This window comes from Anomaloglossus baeobatrachus, chromosome 2 (genome assembly GCF_048569485.1).
Source record: "Anomaloglossus baeobatrachus isolate aAnoBae1 chromosome 2, aAnoBae1.hap1, whole genome shotgun sequence".
Classification (NCBI taxonomy): Eukaryota; Metazoa; Chordata; class Amphibia; order Anura; family Aromobatidae; genus Anomaloglossus; species Anomaloglossus baeobatrachus.
The window spans coordinates 307,283,039-307,292,091 of NC_134354.1; the positions used below are offsets into that span (position 1 = coordinate 307,283,039).

Consider the following 9,053-nt stretch of genomic DNA (forward strand, 5'->3'; position numbering starts at 1 on the left):
CGGCGCTGCCACTGACACAGACGGGAGGACGAGCGATGCTGCAGGGGAACGGTGAGTACTGTACACTGATTCACTGCTCCCCGCTCTGATGATGATGCACGGGGAGCAGTGAATACAGCCGCACATGATCACTCCAGGCCGTAGTTGCCAGGGGTGATCATGCGAGCCGGCTGTTTATCCCCCGCCCACCTGTTAGCGCCGGCTTCAGCGCTGAGGGATGATGGGCAGGGGATGGGCGTGCATATTAAATGAGCGGGTCCACGTGGTCACGGCAGGCTGCTACAGCCTGCTCGTGCCGCCGATGACCCGCTCAACCGCAGCACCCTCATTCCCCGCAGCCACATTCAGACCATAAGACGCACCCCCCACTTTCCCCAAACATTTGGGGGAAAAAAAATGCGTCTTATGGTCCGAAAAATACGGTATATGGGCAAAGTTAGGCATAAATTTTATACGACACGTTTTACAAGCTACTTTGACACAAAATTGCGGCCGCAATATTGTTTTGTCATAGCCGGTAATAATTTTATCGTATTTAGCAGCAAAAGTTGAGGTAGTATGCCAAATTTCAGCATCATAGCCAGTATAGAACTCTAATGGCTATGTGCCAAAGTTTGCAAAATCCTCTTGGCTGAAGCCGCAGGCTTGGTGGAACCTCCAGTGAAAGGTCAACAGTGCCCAAAGTATTTGAGATCTGGCCCTAAACATTTACAGAACCTCTTTTCAAACATACATGTACATCCTTATAAATTTTCAGCAAAATCGGAGAAGGTCGAGTGGGGACCACTGGTCCACTTGACATGGAATGACCCACCTATCACTTAGAATGCACATTTGCTTTATAGAGTATACCGCCGTCTGATGGCTATTTAAAGCACTGGCTACTTTATGTGAAAATTTGTATACAAAGGTAAATTATTTTGTGATGATCATTTAGCACAAGTATTATTATGCTATGTAGTGATAATTCATGTACTAATCATTGTAGACATACGCTACACTGCCATCTGATGGCCACTATTTGAAAATACTTACCGTATTTTTCGCTTTATAAGATGCACCTGATTATAAGACGCACCCCCATATTTGGTGAAGGAAAAGAGATTTTTTTTAATGTTAAATGGGGTCCATCTTATAATGCCAGTGACCGTCTATCAAATCATATAGGGTATATGTCCCTAATAGCCCCCCATCCTAAAATTAGCCCCCCTTAATCTGGATATGGCCCCCTTATATTGAATATAGCCCCCTTGTGCTGGGACACATCCCCCTGTGCTGCCCATGGCCCCTATAGATGGCACATCTCCCGTGTTTGATATGGCCCCCATACAGCTGCCCATGGCCCCTATAGATGGCACATCTTCCCTGTTAGATATGGCCCCCATACAGCTGCCCATGGCCCCTATAGATGGCACATCTCCCCTGTGTTAGATATGCCCCCATGCTGCTGCCCATAATAAAATAAAACACTCTTTCCTTACCTTCTCAGCGCTGTCCCTCCTAGCAGTTGAGCTCCGGCTTCCTTACTTCCTGGTTCTTGCTGCGGGTCATGTGATCAGCACGGCAGAGTGATATCATCTCTGCATGCCTTATCACAGACAACAGCAGCAGGAGACCGGAGATCAGCACTGGAGGTAAGTAAAGCTTCTTTATTTTACTATGGGCAGCAGCACGGGGGCCATATCTAACACAGAGGGGGGGGGGGGGATCAGGTGCGATCAAAGGGAACACAGGCAGATATAATATGCCCCGCTGCCCCAGCCCCTCAGCGTGATGCAATTTCAGCACCACACTGATGGACAGCGGCTGTGCATATTATGAGCGGGAGCAGGAGATCTAACGCTGCCGCTCCCAGCTTTCCCTGCCCCCAGCACCGCTCCAGTGCGGACCCTGCAGTATATATTATATATACACCTCCCCCGTATATTCGGTTTATAAGACGCACCCCCTACTTTCCCCCAAAATTTGGGGGAACAAAAGTGCGTCTTATAAAACGAAAAATACGATATATGGAAGGTAGAATATTTTGTAAGGCTATGTGCGCACGTTGCGTTCTGTCCCTGCAGAAATTTCTGCAGCGATTTGAACAGCACACGTGCGCTTCAAATCGCCTGCAGAAAGAGTCCATAATGAAAAGCTGATTTCATGTGCTCTGGATGCAGCCCCTCCCATAGACAGAGCGGGGGCTGTATGCAAAGCGCACGAAAGAAGTGACATGTCACTTCTTAGAACGCAGCGCTTCTGGCTGCAGCCGAAGCGCTGCGTTCTAATACGCCACGTGCGCACGTGTCATGCATAATCTTCATAGATTGTGCTGGGGACGCAGGACGTACGCAGTTACGCTGCGGTGCAGATCGCAGCGGAACTGCATGCAAATACGCAACGTGCACACAGAGCCTAATAGCCATTTAAGGTTGCTTTCACACTTCAGTTTTTTGGCATCAGGCGGTTTGTGCGTGATGCAACGGATCGAGCAAAAAAAGAAAACAAAAAAAAAAACCACAGAGAGAGAGAGATCCCATAATCACTGCACACACCAGTACTACTGCCCCCATCATCACTGCCTCCATCCACGCACACACGCAGGCACTAGCGCTCCCCTCTTCACCGCACACACGCAGGCACTAGCGCACCCCTCTTCACCGCACACACGCAGGCACTAGCGCTCCCCTCTTCACCGCACACACGCAGGCACTACCTGAGTGACGTCACCGCTGACAACGCGAATCACTTCAGTTGCTGTGTGGAGCTCACAGGAGCGGCGGTGTTCTACTACTGCTCCTGTCAACTTACGATGTAGCAGAGCAGAAAGCGTCGTGGGACCTCGTGTAGATTACGTCGGACCTGGAGGGGTATTTGGGGATTTTAATAAAGTGGTGAAAGATGGTGTTTTTTGTCTCTTACTTGAAATAAAGGATTTTTTTCGGGTGTGTTTATTTACTTTCAGGTTAATCATTGGGGCGTCTCATAGATGCCTTCCATGATTAACCTAGGACTTAGTGGCAGCTATGGGCTGCCATTAACTCCTTATTACCCCGATTGCCACTGTACCAGGGCAATTCAGGATGAGCCAGGTAGAGTCCCAGGACCGTCGCATCTAATGGATGCGGCAATTTCGGGCGGCTGCTGGCTGATACTTGTAGGCTGGGGGGCTCCCCATAACGTGGGGCTCCCCATCTTGAGAATACCAGCCTTCAGCCGTGTGGCTTTACCTTGGCTGGTATCAAAATTTGGGGGGGACCGCATGCTGGTTTTTTTTAATTATTTTATTTTACTGCACTATATAGTCCTACCCACCGGCGGCTGTGATTGGTTGCAGTGAGACAGCTGTCACTCAGTGTGGGGGCATGTCTGACTGCAACCAATCATAGGCGGCGGGGAAGCTGGTAATACGTGATGGAATAATGAGTGGCCAGCATTTTTAAAAGAAGAAAAGCCCCCAGAGCAGTTTGACAGCTGTGCAGCACCGCACCCGTGATCGGTGAGTATAAAAGGAGAGACCGACCGACACAGCGACAGACAATTTACACAACATTTGGGCGTGCCCAGAAACAAAAAACAGATCCATCGTTGGTTTCCGGCATATGACGGATGACTACTAATCCAGCGCCCATAGGCTTCCATTATAAAAAAAAAAAAAAAAAAAAAAAAAAAAAAAAAAAGCCGTATGGTGCCGGATCCGTCGCGATCCATTTTTTTTCGCCGGAGACAAAAAACGTTCCCTTAAACGTTCCATCCGGCCGCCGAACAAGTAAATTTTGCTAGCAAAAGCCGGATGGAACGCAAGGCCATCCGACACAATCCGGAGCTAATAGAAATCTATGAGGGAAAAAAAGCATGCGGCGGCGACAGACGCTGGATGCGTTTATTCATGTTTTTGCCAGATTGCACCTAATGGCAAAAAACTGGATGTGTGAAAGCAGCCTAAACAAGAGTGATATATTGCCATCCTGTGGAGATTTGAGGTACACTCTTCAGATCAATGTATACGAGGGGCGATCCAAAAGTAATGATAATCGGTTATTTCTATTGCACACAGAAATTAAAATAAAATGTTTTCTTCTCTCTTAGGTACCCACTAGTCCAGGGAAAAAAAAAAATCACTTAAATAGGCCACGATTCCCGGGAGCTACATTCATTTGAATATGAACTGCCGAGGAGTGAACATCAAAATAGAAAAAACGAGCTCAGAGCTGTCATCAAATACCTCTGCTTGAAAAAAATGACTACCAAAGACATACACAGCGACTTGGTGGAAACATTGGGGGACTCTTCTCCTCCATATTCCACAGTTGCACGCTGGGCCAGGGAATTTAAGCTGGGAAGAACATCGACGGAAGATGAACATCGTGAAGGACGCCCATCCACGTCCCTCAATGAAGAAAACGTGAAAAAAGTTGAAGAAGTTGTATTGGCAGATCGATGAGTGACTATCAGGCATGTAGCTGAGGTCACAAGGATCTCATATGGCAGTATTCAAAGAATCCTTGCAAAAGAAATTAATATGAGAAAGGTCTCCGCGCGTTGTGTGCCAAAAATGTTAACCGCCGAGCAAAAGAAGAAACGAGTTGACATTTCAATAGCAAATCTCGAAAAGTTCCAAGCAAACAAGGAGAATTTTTTGTCACGTTTTTTGACCATGGACGAGACCTGGATCCACCACTTTGATCCCGAAACTAAGCAACAATCGATGACATGGAAACGAGCCGACGAACCGACGCCGAAGAAATTCAAAGTGTCAAGCTCAGCAGGGAAGGTTATGGCGTCCGTTTTTTGGGACGCTGAAGGAATTATTATGGTGGACTATACTCGTACATGGAAATTAAATTTACTTGTTATCTTAGATTTATCATCTTATATACAGTGGCTAAAATTAGCAAATATAAAAGTGCAACTTAGGCTGCTTTCACACATCCGGTTTTTTTGCTGAGCGGCACAATACGGCGCTTTGCAGAAAAAACGCAACCGGTTTTTTTTTTGCCGCCCGATGCGTTTTTTCCGCATAGACTTGCATTAGCGCCGTATTGTGCTGCATGTCTGGTTTTTGCTGGATGCAGCATATTTAGCCCATGCGGCGGCCGGATGGAACGTTGCCTGGCAGTTTTTTTTTTTAATGTTTCCGAATTTAATAAAAATGTATTTTTATTTTTTTTTTTTTTTTACAAACATATGCTACTAGCTCAAAGTTCTCTGGGCCTCTGACCGCACGGTCTCCTGCAGGCCCGCCGCACTGTGCCCCGCCACCCGGTCCCCGCCCTGACCTTCGCAGGCCCGCCACACGGTCCCCGCCCTGACCTTCAGAGGCCCGCCACCCGCCGCACGGTCCCCGCCACCCGGTCCCCTCCCTGACCTTCGCAGGCCCGCCACCCGCCGCACGGTCCCCGCCCTGACCTTCGCAGGCCCGCCACACGGTCCCCGCCCTGACCTTCGCAGGCCCGCCACCCGCCGCAGGTCCCCGCCCTGACCTTCGCAGGCCCGCCACCCGCCGCACGGTCCCCGCCCTGACCTTCGCAGGCCCGCCGCACGGTCCCCGCCCTGACCTTCGCAGGCCCGCCGCACGGTCCCCGCCCTGACCTTCGCAGGCCCGCCGCACGGTCCCCGCCCTGACCTTCGCAGGCCCGCCGCACGGTCCCCGCCCTGACCTTCGCAGGCCCGCCGCACGGTCCCCGCCCTGACCTTCGCAGGCCCGCCGCACGGTCCCCGCCCTGACCTTCGCAGGCCCGCCGCACGGTCCCCGCCCTGACCTTCGCAGGCCCGCCGCACGGTCCCCGCCCTGACCTTCGCAGGCCCACCGCACGGTCCCCGCCCTGACCTTCGCAGGCCCGCCGCACGGTCCCCGTCCTGACCTTCGCAGGCCCGCCACACGGTCCCCCGCCCTGACCTTCGCAGGCCCGCCGCACGGTCCCCGCCCTGACCTTCGCAGGCCCGCCGCACGGTCCCCGCCCTGACCTTCGCAGGCCCGCCGCACGGTCCCCCGCCCTGACCTTCGCAGGCCCGCCACCCGGTCCCCCGCCCTGTCCTCCGCAGGCCCGCCACCCGCTCCCCGCCCTGTCCTCCGCAGGCCCGCCACGTCCTTCGCAGGCCCGCCACCCGGTCCCCCGCCCTGTCCTTCGCAGGCCCGCCACCCGCCGCACGGTCCCCGCCCTGTCCTCCGCAGGCCCGCCACGTCCTTCGCAGGCCCGCCACCCGGTCCCCCGCCCTGTCCTTCGCAGGCCCGCCACCCGCCGCACGGTCCCCGCCCTGACCTTCGCAGGCCCGCCGCACGGTCCCCGCCCTGACCTTCGCAGGCCCGCCGCACGGTCCCCGCCCTGACCTTCGCAGGCCCGCCACCCGGTCCCCCGCCCTGTCCTCCGCAGGCCCGCCACCCGCCGCACGGTCCCCCGCCCTGTCCTCCGCAGGCCCGCCACCCGCTCCCCGCCCTGTCCTCCGCAGGCCCGCCACGTCCTTCGCAGGCCCGCCACCCCGCCCTGTCCTTCGCAGGCCCGCCACCCGCCGCACGGTCCCCCGCCCTGTCCTTCGCAGGCCCGCCACACGGTCCCCGCCCTGTCCTTCGCAGGCCCGCCACCCGGTCCCCCGCCCTGTCCTCCGCAGGCCCGCCACCCGCCGCACGGTCCCCCGCCCTGTCCTTCGCAGGCCCGCCACGTCCTTCGCAGGCCCGCCACCCGGTCCCCCGCCCTGTCCTCCGCAGGCCCGCCACCCGGTCCCCCGCCCTGTCCTCCGCAGGCCCGCCACGTCCTCCGCAGGCCCGCCACCCGGTCCCCCGCCCTGTCCTCCGCAGGCCCGCCACCCGGTCCCCCGCCCTGTCCTCCGCAGGCCCGCCACCCGGTCCCCCGCCCTGTCCTCCGCAGGCCCGCCACCCGGTCCCCCGCCCTGTCCTTCGCAGGCCCGCCACCCGGTCCCCGCCCTGTCCTCCGCAGGCCCGCCACCCGCCACACGGTCCCCGCCCTGTCCTCCGCAGGCCCGCCACCCGCCGCACGGTCCCCGCCCTGTCCTCCGCAGGCCCGCCACCCGCCACACGGTCCCCGCCCTGTCCTCCGCAGGCCCGCCACCCGGTCCCCGCCCTGTCCTCCGCAGGCCCGCCACCCGCCGCACGGTCCCCGCCCTGTCCTCCGCAGGCCCGCCACCCGCCGCACGGTCCCCGCCCTGTCCTCCGCAGGCCCGCCACCCGCCGCACGGTCCCCCGCCCTGTCCTTTGCAGGCCCGCCACCCGCCGCACGGTCCCCGCCCTGTCCTCCGCAGGCCCGCCACCCGCCGCACGGTCCCCCGCCCTGTCCTTTGCAGGCCCGCCACCCGCCGCACGGTCCCCCGCCCTGTCCTCCGCAGGCCCGCCACCCGCCGCACGGTCCCCCGCCCTGTCCTTTGCAGGCCCGCCACCCGCTGCACGGTCCCCGCCCTGTCCTCCGCAGGCCCGCCACCCGCTGCACGGTCCCCGCCCTGTCCTCCGCAGGCCCGCCACCCGCTGCACGGTCCCCGCCCTGTCCTCCGCAGGCCCGCCACCCGCCGCACAGTCCGTCCACCTGATCCACTACCTCCACATACCAGATCCGTTTCAGTCTTGCCGCCAGCGCGCATCTGGTGACGTCAAAGTCACGTGTGAAGCAGTTGTCAGGTGACTGCAGCGAGCGTAGGAAGTAGCTGCTGCTGCTGCCACCACGAGGAGGCCGATGTGTACAGTGGGAAGCAGCTTTGCCCTCCGTGTGGCGCTTCAGGTACCGGGAATGCGGACACATGGCGGCTGGCGACACAGCTGCTTCTGGAAATGATCCAGTCTTTATGGGTTACATGGGGAACAATCAAGTTCCTGCCGCTTTGTGAGCCGCTTCCTCTGTCACTGAAACCTTTACTCTGCGACATTGGGCCATCAGAAGTCCAGTACAGATCAGCTGGAGCCATGGATCAGTGTGTTTATGCCACCTGTATGCAGAGGATAGGGGAGAACCTCATGCGGACCCCGAGAACCTGGACGGAGCAGCAGTGCACATGCTCTATGTACAGATGGGCCACATGCTGGCGAGACATACTGAAGAAAAGCAAGAAATAAAAAGAACTTAACTTCTTCATACCTCCCAACTTCCAAAGAAAGGAAAGAGGGCCAATTTTAAGCCACGCCCCTAGCCACACCCATTTCACAACTAGTCACACCCATAACCACTCCCCATCCACACCCATTCAGCACTGCCGATTACATTGTTTTATAAACAATAATTCTAAACAGAAAAAATATAAAATATTCTTAATGCAAACTTGGTAGTATTTATTTTAAATTCGAATATTTTAAAACTACAAAATGCTATTCTAAGGCTGTGTGCACACGTTGCGTTTTTTACCGCAGAAGCGCTGCGTTTAGAACCGCAGCGTTTCAGTGGCAAATTGCATGCGTTCAGCTTTCCCAGCAAAGTGTATGAGAAAGCCGAAAAATCAGTGCACAAGCTGCGTTTCTAAACGCAGCGTTTTGGATGCCAAAAATCGGTGCGGAAAGAAAAGCAGCATGTCACTTCTTTTGTGCGGTGTGGCTGCGTTCTCTCCCCCATTGAATCAATGATGTGGGTCAGAACGCAGCTACACCGCAGTGAGCTGCATTTTTGTTGTGGTCCGCGGGCTTTGTCGGCACACAGAACGCAGGGATTTACCTGGAAGTGAGGTCAAGAGGTTTCCTGTTGACCTCACTTCCTGGCAAAGTCCTGGAAAGCCCCCGGTGTCGCCAAAGTGCCCACCCCGACCCCCCCTCCCGAAAATCTAACATGGCCGCGCGCACAGTAGCGCACCGGCCGCCCTGCTCTTATGATTTCTGTCGCATGTGCCTTGAGACATGCGACAGAAAAATGCCCCCCAGGCCCTGCCAGGTCACCCCCTATTCCCCCCGGTATTCCCCCTTACCTGTCCGGTCGCAGCGCTGATCCCCCGCGGCCCCCTCCTCCTTCACAGCAGACGCCGGTCAGTGCGGTCACATGAGCAGAGCAGCTGACAGCCAGCACTGTGTTCAGAGAGCTGTGCTGGCTGCTCGCACTCTGCAGCTGTGACCCGGGGAGAGTGGGTGCAGGTTTTTGGCACCC

At 56.3% G+C, this 9,053-nt stretch overlaps 1 protein-coding gene across 3 annotated transcripts in view; it reads right to left on the reverse strand.

Moving 5' to 3' along the window:
• The window catches only part of FANCE (FA complementation group E), a 194,545-nt gene extending 186,917 nt beyond the window's left edge, over nt 1–7,628 (reverse strand). For all 3 annotated transcript variants that reach the window (XM_075333856.1, XM_075333853.1, XM_075333854.1), the window contains exon 1: nt 7,540–7,628. The gene's annotated coding sequence lies outside the window, so the exon portion shown is untranslated. The remainder of the gene's footprint in view (nt 1–7,539) is intronic.
• Nucleotides 7,629–9,053: the final 1,425 nt, after the last annotated feature.